This window comes from Siphateles boraxobius, unplaced genomic scaffold, assembly GCF_051911475.1.
Source record: "Siphateles boraxobius isolate OS27281-9 unplaced genomic scaffold, OSU_SipBor_1 130, whole genome shotgun sequence".
In the NCBI taxonomy this organism is placed as follows: Eukaryota; Metazoa; Chordata; class Actinopteri; order Cypriniformes; family Leuciscidae; genus Siphateles; species Siphateles boraxobius.
This window is the reverse complement of record NW_027508734.1, coordinates 847,501-865,338: the sequence shown is the minus strand read 5'-3', so window position 1 is coordinate 865,338 and position 17,838 is coordinate 847,501.

Sequence of the window (17,838 nt, the reverse complement as noted above, 5' to 3'; positions counted from 1 at the left end):
GATTGATTTCAGATTAATCTCAGATTGGTTTCAGATTGGTCTCAGGTTGATCTCATATTGATCTCAGATTGATTTCAGATTGATCTCAGATTGATTTCAGATTGGTCTCAGGTTGATCTCATATTGATCTCAGATTGATTTCAGATTGATCTCAGATTGATTTCAGATTAATCTCAGATTGATTTCATATTGATTTCAGATCGATCTCAGATTGATCTCAGATTGATTTCATATTGATTTCAGATCGATCTCAGATTGATCTCAGATTGATTTCAGATTGATTTCAGATCGATCTCAGATTGATTTCAGATCGATCTCAGATTGATCTCAGATTGATTTCAGATCGATCTCAGATTGATTTCAGGTCGATCTCAGATTGATTTCAGATTGATCTCAGATTGATTTCAGATTGATTTCAGATTGATCTCAGGTTGATCTCAGATTGATTTCAGATTGATTTCAGATTGATTTCAATTGATTTCAGATTGATTTCAGATTAATCTCAGATTGATTTCAGATTGGTCTCAGGTTGATCTCATATTGATCTCAGATTGATTTCAGATTGATCTCAGATTGATTTCAGATTGGTCTCAGGTTGATCTCATATTGATCTCAGATTGATTTCAGATTGATCTCAGATTGATTTCAGATTGGTCTCAGGTTGATCTCAGATTGATCTCATATTGATTTCAGAATAATTTCAGATTGATTTCAGATCGATCTCAAATTGATCTCAGATTGATTTCAAATTGATCTCAGATTGATTTCAGATTGATTTCAGATTGATCTCAGATTGATTTCAGATCGATCTCAGATTGATCTCAGATTGATTTCAGATTGATCTCAGATTGATCTCAGATTGATTTCAGATTGATCTCAGATTGATTTCAGATTGGTCTCAGGTTGATTTCAGATTGATCTCAGATTGATTTCAGATTGATTTCAGATTGGTCTCAGGTTGATCTCAGATTGGTCTCAGGTTGATCTCAGATTGATTTCAGATTGATTTCAGGTTGGTGTCAGATTGATCTCAGATTGATTTCAGATCGATCTCAGATTGATCTCAGATTGATTTCAGATCGATCTCAGATTGATCTCAGATTGATTTCAGATTTATTTCAGATCGATCTCAGATTGATTTCAGGTCGATCTCAGATTGATCTCAGATTGATTTCAGATTGATCTCAGATTGATTTCAGATTGATCTCAGATTGATTTCAGATTGATTTCAGATTGGTCTCAGGTTGATCTCAGATTGATTTCAGATTGATTTCAATTGATTTCAGATTGATTTCAGATTGATCTCAGATTGATTTCAGATTGGTCTCAGGTTGATCTCAGATTGATCTCAGATTGATTTCAGATTGATTTCAGATTGGTCTCAGGTTGATCTCAGATTGGTCACAGGTTGATCTCAGATTGATTTCAGATTGATTTCAGATTGGCAGATCCGACATAAATTTGCATCAAAACATTGAACAGGTGATAGTAGCCATGATTACATAACTAATATAACAACCAGAGCATGTCTTTTCTATAATTTTGACATAAATAATTAATATGAAGAGATAAACATATGAACTTTAACTGTTTTCAGTGGTTTGTAGTGTGTGTAATCTTAATCTATCTTTATTTTTCAGAATCAGAATCAGAAAGAGCTTTATTGTCAAGTGTGCTTGCACACACATGGAATTTGTTTTGGTACTGATGCTTCCAGTGGACAAATACAAATAGAAATACAACAAGAAACATAATACTACAAATTATAAGAATAACAAATAAATATATAAATATATGAGAATAAAAGTATCACAGTTGGGTTTAGTCAGAATGGACATTTTCAGTGTAAATGTCCTTTTGTAGCATGTAAATGAAGGACAAAATGATTTACAAGTCTATGCAAAACATACAGTGTCACCTCAGAAAGATAGAAAGTACTTTATTCATCCTTTACAGATGTTTCTGAAATCCATCCTCCTTTAAAGTTCTTCTTTTTAAATCAACTTGACGTTATTGCATTGTTGTTTTTAACTAGTATGACATTGAGTTCAGAGATGCAAAGCATTAAACATTTGCTCTCTGTTAGTTTTGAGGTCACCTGTATTTGTGTAAATGCATCGTGTGTTTGTGATTAGCAGAGTATATTTTCAGATCATGCAAAATTGAACGTCTTTTTTTACTCTTCTGCAGGTATTTACCTATGCAAATATAAACAGGTGCATGCTGGGAACTTCTCCTTGACATTGTAATACAGAAAAAACAAAATAATAGAAAAGGAGAAACAGTATGTTATTATTTATTTAATTTTTAATGTTATCGTTATCGGCCCGATAAGAACATTTTGCGGATATAATAAATGTAATAAATATTGTATTATTTCCTTCAGCTGAGACTCTTCAGAAACGCACTGTTCAACATATTGGTTTTGAATTGCGTGAAATGTGATTGGAATCACTTCAAAAAGGAAAATACAGTAAGTAGTGCAACAGTTGTCTGTCATATCGGCTACATAAAATGATCACAAGGAAATTATAATTTTGTGATTGGGACATAGTGAGACTTGTGTTTTTGTAATGAGGCTCTCAAAAATTATATAAGAATGTGGATTTATATTTATCGGTTGACGGCTTTCAAATACGAGGAACTATCGGTTATCGTATCGGCCAACATTTTCATATAGGTGCATCCCTACTATATTATCAATGCCACATTTATGACAAGTAACACCAAACAGCCTCAGCTAAGATGTAATAAGTGGATTTAAAGGGATAGTTCACCCAAAAATGTAAATTCTGTCAGTAATTATTCTCCCTCATGTTGTTCAATCCCGTAAGACCTTCGTTCATCTTCGCAACACGAATTAAGATATTTTTGATTAAATCTGAGAGCTGGATCACTCCTCCATAGGCCTCTAAGGGATTGAAGCTTGCCAGCCCCGAAAAGTTATTAAAGACATCGTTAAAATAGTCCAAATGACTACAGTGGCTCAATCCTAAGTTTATCAAACGACGAGAATACTTTTTGTGCAGAAAAATAACAAAAATAACGACTTTATTTCAACTATTGATTTCCTTCTCTGTGGGCGTCGAGTGAGTTCACTAGTGTAACAGCGCAGCGCTTCTGTGTTGTACGTCACACGCATCACACACATGACCAGCGTCGGCCAATAGTGAGCCTACGTGTGACGTAGCACTACGCAATCACACTACGCTATCACACTATGCTATCTGACTCGAGGCCAAACATACACATATAGGCTACACATACATATATAGCACAGATCTTTAAAGAGAGAGAGAGATGTGACCCTAATTACAGCTTCGTCACCCAGCAGAGGTAACTATAGCCTGTATGTCTGACAGCACAGCTAACATGAACAGCTAACGGTAAAACAAAATCTATAAATTGTTTCCATGATAAACCAGCTTTATAGCATAAGTGATGTTTTCCAGCTTCTAGTCATTTATTGTGCATGCTACCTTATATTTACCAGTTATTATTTTACTTTAATAAAATTGAGATATGTCATGCATGGGATTGGTTCCATAGGGTTTAACCAAAATCTAAATGTCGATATCAGCAATGTTATTTTGCATTGAGGTTAGCAAACACTTGCCAGACTGTTAACATTAATATTTACAAGCCTCCAAGTTTGGTAGCAAATCTATGCATGATTCCATGGTAAACCAGTGATATTGCATTTGTTGTTTTCCAGTTTCTTGTAATTTATTGTACATGCTACCTTATATTTTTCAGTTTTCAGCTCAGCAACCTGGGTTTTGCATATTCTAAGCTAGCTAGCTACATTCTGGCTGCTACATTCCCAGTGTTAGCAAACGCTAGTCTGTTAACATGAATATTTGCAAGCCTCCTCCAAGCACAGACGTCACATTTTAAATCCTACCTGTTGCCTTTTCACCATCCACTTATTTAGCTGCTGTCGCATGCCTTGACATGCCATCTCCTTTTCCCGTTCTTTTTCTATTTTTCGCCCCCGACAGCTTCTTTGCTTTATCCATCTTTTTCGAGTTTCAACGACTAACTCCTGTGCCGCTCACTCAGCGCCCTCGCCCGCTCGCGATATTACCCTTATATGTCAAAATAGATTCTATGAAGGAATATTATGAGGGCGCCGGCGCCTACTCTAGCCTGTTAGTCCACTAAAATTTGTATAACTTTTTAATAACTTATATAAATAAGATTTTTTTTATACCATCGCTTTGGCGCCCCCATGATGCGGCGCCCCTATGCGCCACATATAGCGCATACCCACTTTTTGCGCCACTGCATCTTCGTGTCTGTGTCAGTGTTTGCCAAGCTTGATGACGAATGAAATTAAGTTGACTATTAAAAAGAAAAGCTGAACATTAGATCACATATAAAATATAGCCAATTGTTTAATACTCAATTCTGACTTTATAACTTGCGATTGCAACTTTATATCACGCAATTTTGCCTTTATATCACACAATTCTGCCTTTATATCACACAATTCTGACTTTATAACTCGTAATTTTGACTTAACTTGCAATTGTGACTTTTTATCACACAATTCTAACTTTATAACTCGCAATTGCGTCTTTTTATCACGCAATTCTGCCTTTATAACTGGTAATTTTGACTTGCAATTGCGACTTTATAACTGTCAGGGTCCTGTCACCTCTGTATTCCTTGTGCCATGTGCTCTCTTGTCAATTGTCTGGCCCCTCCCATCTTGTTACCTGATTATTGATTGGTTTGCCCTACCTGCCTTGTTCGTTACCTTCGTTTGTTTGCTTCCTATTTAGTCTCTCTGTGTTTGTAGTCCTGTGCTGGTTCGTTGTCTATATTCCCTCTTGTTCCTTGTTTGATGCCATATGCCTGTCTTGTTTACCCCCACGGGTAGTTTTGGTTTATAGTTTTGTTTTGGTTTGTATAATAAAAATCCTGAGTTTCCTCCACATGAATTCTCGCTTCACTATTTACCAGTTCTGTCACAATAACTCAGAATTTTGACTTAACATGCAATTGCGATTTTATGTCACGCAATTCTGACTTTATAACTCAATTGCTTCTTTATATCAGGCAAATTCTGACTTTATATTAGTCAAGTCAAGTCAAGTCATCCTCATTTATATAGCGCTTTTAACAATGTAGATTGTTTCAAAGCAGCTTTACAGAGATAAACATATAATTTAAGGTAACAGAGATTGGTTTGGTTTTATAGTGGCTCTTGAAAAATGTTTTTTCCAGCTAAAGTTAGTTTTTATTGATTCCATTCCGTCTAAATGATCATTTGTATTTAAATTAGGGGCCGCTAAGACGACACCGTTCTCTCTAAACAGACTTTAAACGTGAACCTGTGATAGACGCTGATGGCGTTCACATGCGCATTAAGAATTGATTCTATAGTTATGTGCGTTTGAATATATGTGCGCAGGTTTGTAATTCCTTACAAACCATGCCTAAACAAACTACTTGTCTATAAATTTTGATGCAGAATTTTTATTTTATCTTATCACTTTGGGTAGGTACGCGAACCGAAAAATTCCACAACGCTTTATCTGTAGAGTGGTATAGGGATCCTCCATAGGGAGAGGCTAGTTGGCACTTCAGCACTGCATTGTCATCGGGTCCAGGCGCAAGTCCTTCGTCAGATCTGGAAACGGCCTGGATCCGGCAGGCTGCGGGAAAACCTCGGGATAAACAAAGACACTAAAATTAGCGTAGATGCCATTCTTCTTATGATGTAACGAGTACATCAGGATTTGAGGGAAGTGTTCCCAGTTCCGGCTGACCTAATCTAAGCAGCCTAATATTGAATTATAGAAGTCTATAGAGTGTTATGTGAATGCTAGGTCAAAGAGATGTGTTTTTAGTCTAGCTTTGAACTGACAGACTGTGTCTGCGTCCCGGACAATGTTAGGAAGATTGTTCCAAAGTTTTGGTGCTAAATAGGAAAAGGATCTACCGCCAGCAGTCGATTTATATATTCTAGGTATTATCAACTGGCCGGTGTTTCGAGATCGCAATAGACGTGAAGGACTATAATGCGTTAAGAGCTCGCTCAAGTACTGGGGAGCTAAACCATTTAGTGCTTTGTAAGTAATCAGCAATATTTTAAAATGTATACAATGTTTAATAGGTAGCCAATGCAGTGTTGACAGAACCGGGCTAATATGGTCGTACTTCCTGGTTTCAGAACTCGAGCGGCTGCGTTTTGAACTAGCTGTAGTTTGTTTATTAAGCGTGCAGGGCAACCACCCAGTAGAGCATTACAATAATCTAGCCTTGATGTCATGAACGCATGAACTAGTTGTTCCGCATTTGTCAATGAGAGCATATGACGTAATTTAGATATATTTTTTAGATGGAAAAATGCGGTTTTACAGACACTAGACACGTGACTTTCAAATGAAAGATTGGTATAAAAGAACACACCCAGGTTCCTAACTGACGGCGAAGACTTAACAGAGCAGCCATCAAGTGTTAGACGTTATTCTAGGTTATTACGTGTGGAAGTTGTTTGTCCAATAATTAGAATCTCTGTTTTTTCAGAATTTAGTAGTAGGAAATTACTATATCAACTATGCATTCCGATAATTTTGTGAATTGGTGAGTTTCGTTAGGTTTGGAAGAAATATAGAGCTGAGTATCATCAGCATAACAGTGAAAGCTAATTCCATGTTTCCTAATGATATCTCCTAAAGGTAGCATGTACAGAGTGAACAGCAGCGGTCCTAGTACTGAGCCTTGTGGTACGCCATACTGAACTTGTGATCGATAAGACATCTCTTAATTTACTGCTACAAACTGATAGCGGTCAGATAAATATGATTTAAACCATGCTAATGCAATTCCACTAATGCCAACATATTTTTCTAGTCTATTACTCAATTCTGACTTTGTAACTCGAAATTGTGTCTTTATATCAGGCAATTCTGACTTTATATTACTCAATTCTGACTTTATAACTCGAAATTGCATCTTTATATCACGCAATTCTGACTTTATAACTTGTAATTTTGACTTAACTTGCAATTGCGATCTTACATCACGCAATTCTAGTTTACAACTCTCGATTGCATCTTTTTATCACGCAATCCTGACTTTATAACTCGCATTTGTGTCTTTATATCACGCAATCCTGACTTTAAAACTCGAAATTGCATCTTTATATCACGCAATCCTTACTTTATAACTCGAAATTGCATCTTTATATCACGCAATTCTGACTTTATAACTCGTAATTTTGACTTAACTTGCAATTGCGATCTTACATTACGCAATTCTAACTTTACAACTCTCGATTGCATCTTTTTATCATGCAATCCTGACTTTATAACTCGCATTTGCGTCTTTATATCACGCAATCCTGACTTTATAACTCGTAGTTTTGACTTAACTTGCAATTGGGACTTTATATCACGCAATTGGGACTTTATAACTCGTAGTTTTGACTTAACTTGCAATTGCGACTTCAAATCACGCAATTCTGACTTTATATTACTCAATTCTGACTTCATAACTCATAATTTTGACTTAACTTGCAATTGGGACTTTATATCACGCAATTCTGACTTTATAACTCATAATTTTGACTTAACTTGCAATTGCGACTTCATATCACGCAAATCTGACTTTATAACTCACAATTGCGTCTTTATATCAGGCAATTCTGACTTTAGAACTCATATTTTTGACTTCACTTGCAATTGCAACTTTATATCATGCAATTCTGACTTTATAACTCGAAATTGTGTCTTTTTATCACGCAATTCTGACTTTATATCAGGCAATTCTGACTTTAGAACTAATAATTTTGACTTAACTTGCAATTGCGACTTTATATCATGCAATTCTGACTTTATGACTCGAAATTGCGTCTTTATATCACGCAAATCTGACTTTATATTACTCAATTCGGACTTTATAACTCATAATTTTGACTTAACTTGCAATTGGGACTTTATATCACGCAATTCTCACTTTATATCACGCAATTCTGACTTTATAACTCGCCATTGCATATTTTTATCACGCAATCCGGACTTTATAACTCGCAATTGCGTCTTTATATCACGCAATTCTGACTTTATAACTCGTAATTTTGACTTAACTTGCAATTGTGACTTCATATCACGCAATTCTGACTTTATATTACTCAATTCTGACTTTATAACTCGTAATTTTGACTTAACTTGCAATTGGGACTTTATATCACGCAATTCTGACTTTATAACTCACAATTGCGTCTTTATATCAGGCAATTCTGACTTTAGAACTCGAAATTGCGTCTTTTTATCACGCAATTCTGACTTTATATCAGGCAATTCTGACTTTAGAACTCATAATTTTGACTTAACTTGCAATTGCGACTTTAAATCATGCAATTCTGACTTTATGACTCGAAATTGCATCTTTATATCACGCAAATCTGACTTTATATTACTCAATTCGGACTTTATAACTCGTAATTTTGACTTAACTTGCAATTGGGACTTTATATCACGCAATTCTGACTTTATATCACGCAATTCTGACTTTATAACTCGCCATTGCATCTTTTTATCACGCAATCCTGACTTTATAACTCGCAATTGTGTTTTTAAATCACGCAATCCTGACTTTATAACTCGTAATTTTGACTTAACTTGCAATTGGGACTTTATATCACCCAATTCTGACTTTATAACTCATAATTTTGACTTAACTTGCAATTGCGTCTTTATATCACGCAATTCTGACTATATCAGGCAATTATGACTTTATACCACGCAATTCTGACTTTTGTAACTCATAATTTTGACCTAACTTGCAATTGCAACTTTATATCACGCAATTCTGACTTTATATCACGCAATACTGACTTTGTAACTCATAATTTTGACTTAACTTGCAATTGCAGCTTTATATCACGCAATTCTGACTATGTCAGGCAATAATGACTTTATATCACGCAATTCTGACTTTATAACTTGTAATTTTGACTTAACTTGCAATTGCGATCTTACATCACGCAATTCTAGTTTACAACTCTCGATTGCATCTTTTTATCACGCAATCCTGACTTTATAACTCGCATTTGTGTCTTTATATCACGCAATCCTGACTTTAAAACTCGAAATTGCATCTTTATATCACGCAATCCTTACTTTATAACTCGAAATTGCATCTTTATATCACGCAATCCTGACTTTATAACTCGTAGTTTTGACTTAACTTGCAATTGGGACTTTATATCACGCAATTGTGACTTTATAACTCGTAGTTTTGACTTAACTTGCAATTGCGACTTCAAATCACGCAATTCTGACTTTATATTACTCAATTCTGACTTCATAACTCATAATTTTGACTTAACTTGCAATTGGGACTTTATATCACGCAATTCTGACTTTATAACTCATAATTTTGACTTAACTTGCAATTGCGACTTCATATCACGCAAATCTGACTTTATAACTCACAATTGCGTCTTTATATCAGGCAATTCTGACTTTAGAACTCATATTTTTGACTTCACTTGCAATTGCAACTTTATATCATGCAATTCTGACTTTATAACTCGAAATTGTGTCTTTTTATCACGCAATTCTGACTTTATATCAGGCAATTCTGACTTTAGAACTAATAATTTTGACTTAACTTGCAATTGCGACTTTATATCATGCAATTCTGACTTTATGACTCGAAATTGCGTCTTTATATCACGCAAATCTGACTTTATATTACTCAATTCGGACTTTATAACTCATAATTTGACTTAACTTGCAATTGGGACTTTATATCACGCAATTCTCACTTTATATCACGCAATTCTGACTTTATAACTCGCCATTGCATATTTTTATCACGCAATCCGGACTTTATAACTCGCAATTGCGTCTTTATATCACGCAATTCTGACTTTATAACTCGTAATTTTGACTTAACTTGCAATTGTGACTTCATATCACGCAATTCTGACTTTATATTACTCAATTCTGACTTTATAACTCGTAATTTTGACTTAACTTGCAATTGGGACTTTATATCACGCAATTCTGACTTTATAACTCACAATTGCGTCTTTATATCAGGCAATTCTGACTTTAGAACTCGAAATTGCGTCTTTTTATCACGCAATTCTGACTTTATATCAGGCAATTCTGACTTTAGAACTCATAATTTTGACTTAACTTGCAATTGCGACTTTAAATCATGCAATTCTGACTTTATGACTCGAAATTGCATCTTTATATCACGCAAATCTGACTTTATATTACTCAATTCGGACTTTATAACTCGTAATTTTGACTTAACTTGCAATTGGGACTTTATATCACGCAATTCTGACTTTATATCACGCAATTCTGACTTTATAACTCGCCATTGCATCTTTTTATCACGCAATCCTGACTTTATAACTCGCAATTGTGTTTTTAAATCACGCAATCCTGACTTTATAACTCGTAATTTTGACTTAACTTGCAATTGGGACTTTATATCACCCAATTCTGACTTTATAACTCATAATTTTGACTTAACTTGCAATTGCGTCTTTATATCACGCAATTCTGACTATATCAGGCAATTATGACTTTATACCACGCAATTCTGACTTTTGTAACTCATAATTTTGACCTAACTTGCAATTGCAACTTTATATCACGCAATTCTGACTTTATATCACGCAATACTGACTTTGTAACTCATAATTTTGACTTAACTTGCAATTGCAGCTTTATATCACGCAATTCTGACTATGTCAGGCAATAATGACTTTATATCACGCAATTCTGACTTTATATCACGCAATTCTGACTTTGTAATTCATAATTTTGACTTAATTTGCAATTGCGACTATATCACACAATTCTGACTATATCAGGCAATAATGACTTTATATCACGCAATTCTGACTTTATATCACGCAATTCTGACTTTGTAATTCATAATTTTGACTTAATTTGCAATTGCGACTATATCACACAATTCTGACTTTATATCAGGTAATTCTGACTTTATATCAGGCAATTCTGACTTTCTAACTCATAATTTTGACTTAACTTGCAATTGTGATTTTATATCACTCAATTCTGACTTTATAACTGCCATTGCGTCTTTTTATCACGCAATTCTGACTTTAGAACTCATAATTTTGACTTAACTTGCAATTGCGACTTTATGTCACGCAATTCTGACTTTATAACTCGAAATTACGTCTTTATATCAGGCATTTCCGACTATATATCACGCAATTCTGACTTTAGAACTCATAATTTTGACTTAACTTGCAATTGCAGCTTTATATCATGCAATTCTGACTTTATATCAGGCAATTCTGACTTTATATCACGCAATTCTGACTTTGTAACGCATAATTTTGACTTAACTTGCAATTGCAGCTTTATATCAAGCAATTCTGACCTTATATCACGCAATTCTGACTTTATAACTCGTAATTGCAACTTTATAACACGAAAGACTGACTATATATTAGGCAATTATGACTTTATAACTCGCAATTGCGTCTTTTTATCACACAATTCTGACTTTATAACTCGAAATTACGTCTTTATATCAGGCATTTCTGACTATATATCACGCAATTCTGACTTTAGAACTCATAATTTTGACTTAACTTGCAATTGTGATTTTATATCACACAAGTCTGACTTTATAACTCGCCATTGCGTCTTTTTTTCACGCAATTCTGACTTTAGAACTCATAATTTTGACTTAACTTGCAATTGCGACTTTATATCACGCAATTCTGACTTTATAACTCGAAATTACGTATTTATATCAGGCATTTCTGACTATATATCACACAATTCTGACTTTAGAACTCATAATTTTGATTTAACTTGCAATTGCGGCTTTATATCACGCGATTCTGACTTTATAGCAGGCAATTGTGACTTTATATCACGCAATTCTGACTTTGTAACGCATCATTTTGACTTAACTTGCAATTGCAGCTTTATATCAAGCAATTCTGACCTTATATCACGCAATTCTGACTTTATAACTCGTAATTGCAACTTTATAACACGAAAGACTGACTATATATCAGGCAATTATGACTTTATAACTCGATATTACGTCTTTTTATCACACAATTCTGACTTTATAACTCACAATAGCAACTTTATAACACGCAATTCTGATCATATATCAGGCAATTATGACTTTATAGCAGGCATTTCTGACTTTTATATCACGCTATTCTGACTTCATAACTCGCAATTCTGACTTTATAACTCGTAATTTTGACTTAACTTGCAATTGTGACTTTTTATCACAATTCTGACTTTATAACTCGCAATTGCAAATATATATGAGGCAATTCTGACATTATAGCAGGCAATTCTGACTTTATAACTTGTAATTTTGACAACTTGCAATTGCGAATTTATATCACGCAATTGTGACTTTATATCAGGCAATTCTGACTTTATATCACGCAATTCTGACTTTGTAACTCGTAATTTTGACTTTATAACTTGTAATTTTGACTTAACTCGCAATCGCAGCTTTATAGCACACAATTCTGACTACATAACTCGCAATCACAGCTTTATAGCACACAATTCTGACTACATAACTCGCAATTGCGAGAAAAAAAGTCAGAATTGTAAGATAAAAAGTCACAATTACCTTTTTTTATTTTGTGGCGGAGTAATTTATTTATGTACTTAGAGTAATTATGTAGCTTGCTGTATGTGAGCGATAGGAAATTATCCATCCATCTCTATATCACTTTTATTATCAGTGTGTCCACCCTGTTACGCGGCTTGTTTTTTACAATATTTTCCTAAAAACATAATAATAATTCAGTAACAATAAAAATGTACTGAAGTATCATTAATGTAGTAAATAAAATGGTTAAACGTATTTACCTGAGCTTGACCAGAATATTTCTAGAACAAAATTTCTTTTAAAAACTTACATTTGATTTTTTACATTTTATGATTTTACAAAAGACAGAATACCAGGAATTACCACTTTTTTTGTAATGTGAAGTAATGTAATCAGTAAAATGACAACATTAATTGTAACTATCAATACCTATATGCTATAGAGCTTCAGATATTGATATCAGTGTCCTCACATGCATAATTTGTGTAGAATTACACCAGGCGAACATCATTACAGGTAAAGGATGTCCTCAGAGATGATTTGGTTGGCTAGTTAACTCATTTCCCTAACTCACCCGTGAGGATTTGCTTCTAGTCTTTGAATAAAGCGCCTCAGGATTGTCCTTGTGAAGGTCGAGATGGAAATCAATCTGGTGATGATGAAAATTCACTGCCAACGAGATTAAATGTTGTACAGTATATATAATCAAACACTAAATTGTTCATGTAATAACTTGTATTCTTCTTTTTTAACTACCCGTCATTTAGAGAACAAATCAATTATTCATGGATAAAAGTTCTGTCCTGTTCTTGTCACTGTCCAGGTTTGTTTGGTTATACTGGGGAAAAAAAATGTTACGTCGGATGACGACGAATGGGGTTTCGCTTAGAAAGCCTATCAACTTCAAGTATTACAAAACGAGCCAATGGCAAAGAAATGCCATGGGTCTGCGGAATTTGCATAGCGTAACTCCGCCCCACCTCGTGGGTATAAAAGGAGGACGCCGGCAACATGCAGATATGTTTCTTCACTGAGGAGCCAAGACTGAGCTCAGGCGATCCCCGCGGTACAGCGGAAAGTGGCAGGCAGACGTAACGTCTCCGTACCCTACTCAGGGAACGAGGGTTACATACGTAACCGAGACGTTCCCTTTCGTTGTCACTCCGCGTTACGTCGGATGACGACGAATGAGGTTACCAGTCTAATCATGCCACCTTCTCGGCTGTCTTCCAGTGCCCTGCGTAAATCTGAGATCCTTGTTGTGAGACTGGCACGGACGAAGGACTCCTATTTAGCACAGGAATACCAAGGTACACTGGGGAGCATATCCCATAGCCTTAGATGAAATATGCAATTATTGCCAACCCAGAGGGGGGGGGGGGGACTTAGAGAATACACATATGACCCAGAGGGATGCATATGGAGAACACTGGGGTGTCCAGCCGCAGGTGGAATATTTCAACCCCAGGGGTGGCAAGGTGGCTTGCCAAGGGAAAGTCACATGCTCGTAGAGGCTTACAGTGGAAATACACATGTGGGGGTCGCTCAGAGGATGGACCATGCACACGGGAGGCACCTAGCCGACGCGCAGGCAATAGACACTGGCGCCGACGTCAGGAGTGCTGGAGGAACTCAGGGCTTTCGGAGAAGCTCACCTGAGGAAATATCGCACGTATCCAGTCCGTGGAGTGGAATGGCGAGCAAGCGAAGACACCTGAGCGGGTCCGGTACTAGCTGGTTGAAGCGAGTACACGAGAGGACACTGGCTCCACTCGGAGATTGTAGAATCTGGCGAATGTGTTCGGTGTCGCCCAGCCTGCAGCTCTGCAGATGTCCGTTAGCGAGACGCCATGCGCTAGAGCCCAAGAGGACGCCACACTCCGGGTGGAGTGGGCAGTCACACCAAGGGGGCACGGTCGACCTTGCTGCTGGTATGCCAAAGCAATGGTGTCCACTATCCAGTGAGACAACCTTTGCTTGGAGAGAGCCTTTCACTTCAGCTTCCCACCATAACAGACAAAGAGCTGGTCTGAGGTCCTGAAACACTGCGTCCTGTCTTCATAGGCACGGAGAGCGCATACTGGACAGAGCAGTGCCAAGGCTGGGTCTGCCTCCTCCAGGGACAGCGCTCGCAGGTTCACCACCTGGTCCTGGAAGGGAGTGGTAGGAACCTTGGGCACATATCCGAACCGGGGTCTCAAGATCACTTGAGAGTAAGCCGGCCCGAATTCCAGGCACGCTTCATCAACGGAGACAGCGTGCAGGTCCCCTACCCTCTTGATGGAGGCCAATGCAACCAGGAGCGCTGTCTTCATAGACAGGAACTTAAGCTCCACTGATTGCAAAGGCTCAAAGGGAGCACCCTGCAGGGCAGTTAGAACCACTGAGAGGTCCCAACAAGAGGGAACGAGAGGAGGGCGAGGAGGATTCAGTCTCCTCGCTCCTCTCAGGAACCTGACGATCAGGTCATGCTTCCCAACAGACTTACCTTCGACCGGGTCATGGTGTGCGGCAATAGCGGCAACATATACTTTCAGGGTGGAGGGAGACAGCGTTCGCTCCAACCCATCTTGAAGGAAGGAAAGCATGACACTAATCGAACATCTACGGGGGTCTTCTCGGTGAGAAGAGCACCAGTTGACGAAGAGGTTCCACTTCAACGCATAGACGTGTCTAGTGGATGACGCTCTAGCGGAAGTGATGGTAGCTGCCACCGCTGGTGGTAGGGTACTCAAACCTGCCTCGTCCCGTTCAGGAGCCACACGTGGAGGTTCCAAAGATCAGGACGAGGGTGCCATAGGGTGCCCCGTCCCTGAGAAAGGAGGTCCTTCCTCAGGGAAATCGGCCAAAGAGGTGCTGTCGCAAGGAGTACTAGTTCGGAGAACCAGGTCCGGGCGGGCCAGTACGGCGCGACCAGAATGACCTGCTCCTCGTCCTCCCTGACCTTGCGCAGGGCCTGCGCAAGAAGGCTCACTGGGGGAAACGCATATTTGCGGCCCCGCGGCCAGCTGTGCGCCAGTGCATCCGTGCCGAGCGTGCCCTCGGTCAGGGAATAAAACAGGGCGCAATGGGTCGAGTCGTGAGAGGCAACCAGATCTATCTGTGCATCCCCGAACTGGTCCCAAGTCAGCTGAACCGACTGGGGATGGAGTCGCCAAACTCCCGAGAGGGGCTGAAGCCGTGAGAGCTCGTCGGCTGCACATTTCAGGGCTCCGGGGATATAAATGGCATGAAGCGACCTCGGATGCTTCTGACTCCATATGAGGAGGTGGTGGGCGAGTTGCGACATACTGCGGGAGCGTAGACAACCTTGATGGTTGATGTACGCTACAGTGCCGATATTGTCTGAATGGACTAGTACGTGTTGGTTCTTGAGCACGGCCCGGAAGCGGCACAAAGCAAGACGTACAGCCAGCAACTCGAGGCAGTTGACATGCCAGAGGCGTCGGGGTCCTGTCCAGGAGCCCGCGGCAGCACGTCCATTGCACATGGCACCCTAGCCCGTGGAGGAGGCATCTGTCGTTACAACAACATGCCGCGAAGCTCGTTCCAGGGGCACTCCGGCCCGTAGAAAACTGAGGTTCGACCACGGGGTGAAGGTCTGACGCCAGGTCGGAGTTACTGGTACTCAGAGGGTCCCATGTTGCCATGCCCACCTCGGGACTCGGTTCAGGATGCGAACCCCGTGTTCCCGAAGGGGAACAAGGGCTGCCTCGACGACCTTCGTGAAGACACGAGGAGACAGGGCTAGCCCGAAAGGGAGAACCCCGTACTGGTATGCCTGCCCCTCGAAGGCAAACCGTAGGAACGGTCTGTGTCGAGGGAGAATGGAGACATGGAAGTAGGCGTCCTTCAGGTCGATTGCTGCAAACCAATCCTGGGGCCGCACACATTCGAAAATGCGTTTGGCAGTGAGCATCTTGAACGGCAGCCTGTGAAGGGAGCGATTCAGCACGCGCAGGTCCAGGATTGGCCGTAACCCACTGGTTTTCTTTGGGACAATGAAGTACAGGCTGTAAAAGCCGGTCCTCATTTCGGCCGGAGGGACGGTCTCGATCGCACCCTTCGCCAGCAGGGTAGCGATCTCTGCTCTCATGATAGGGGCATTGCCACCGACCAAAGTGGAGCGGACTCCCCTGAAGCGGGGAGGAGACCACGCGAACTGAATCGCGTAGCCGAGCCTGATCGTCCGCGCGACCCAGCGGGACAGGAGGGGAAGCTCTAGCCAGGCTCCCAAGAACTGTACCAGCGGGGTCATACGAACCACAGATTTCCCACCGGTGGTGCAGCAGGGCGGAATGACTGGCCCATTCCTCCGTGACCGGGCCCGGGTGGAGGCTGCTGCTTGGGCCTGGCGGGAGGGGCGGGAGCCGCAGGAGGGCGCCCTCGGTGGCGAACAGACTGAGTGTTCTGCCCGGTCGGCTGGGTGGAGGCAGCAGCGGGCCGTCGGGGCAGAATATGCTTAATAGCCTCAGTCTGTTTCTGGGCAGTGGAGAACTGTTGGGCGAAATCCTCCACCGCACCGCCGAATAGGCCGGCCTGGGACATGGGGGTGTCGAGCAGGCGGGACCGCTCAGCATCCCGCATGTCAGCCAGGTTCAGCCACAGATGTCTCTCCTGGACCACAGCTGTGGACATCACCAGGCCCAGGGAGCGTGCGGTCACCTTCGTCGCCTGGAGGGCGAGGTCGGTGGCGGCGCAAAGCTCATCAAAGAGCCCTGGGTCCGTCCTACCCTCGTGCATGTCCCTTAGCATCTGGGCCTGGTAGACCTGCAGAGTGGCCATGGCATGCAAAGAGGCAGCCGCCTGTCCCGCCGCTCTGTAGGACTTCGCCACTAGGGTAGACGAAAACCTACAGGCTTTGGATGGGTGCTTAGGCTCGCCGCGAGAAGAAGCACTCTGAGGACACAGCTGCATCGCAACAGAGCGTTCAACCGGGGGGAGCCCAGTGTACTCACGGGCAGCTGCCCCATCGAGGGGAGGAAAGGCGGATGAAACCAGCGAGCGGTCGCGGGAAGACATGGGAGTCTTCCAGGACTTCGAGATTTCATCATGCACGTCCGGGAAGAAAGGTATTGGGGCAGGCTGAGGAAGGGAAGCCGCAGCTGCACCCAAAAACCAATCGTCCAGCCGCCCGGGAAAGCATGGCCGTCATCTCTGGATCAGACTGAGCCACAGCATTATTCACACCCGAAGGTGGCAGCTGTGACGAGTCGTCACTTCCAGATGAAT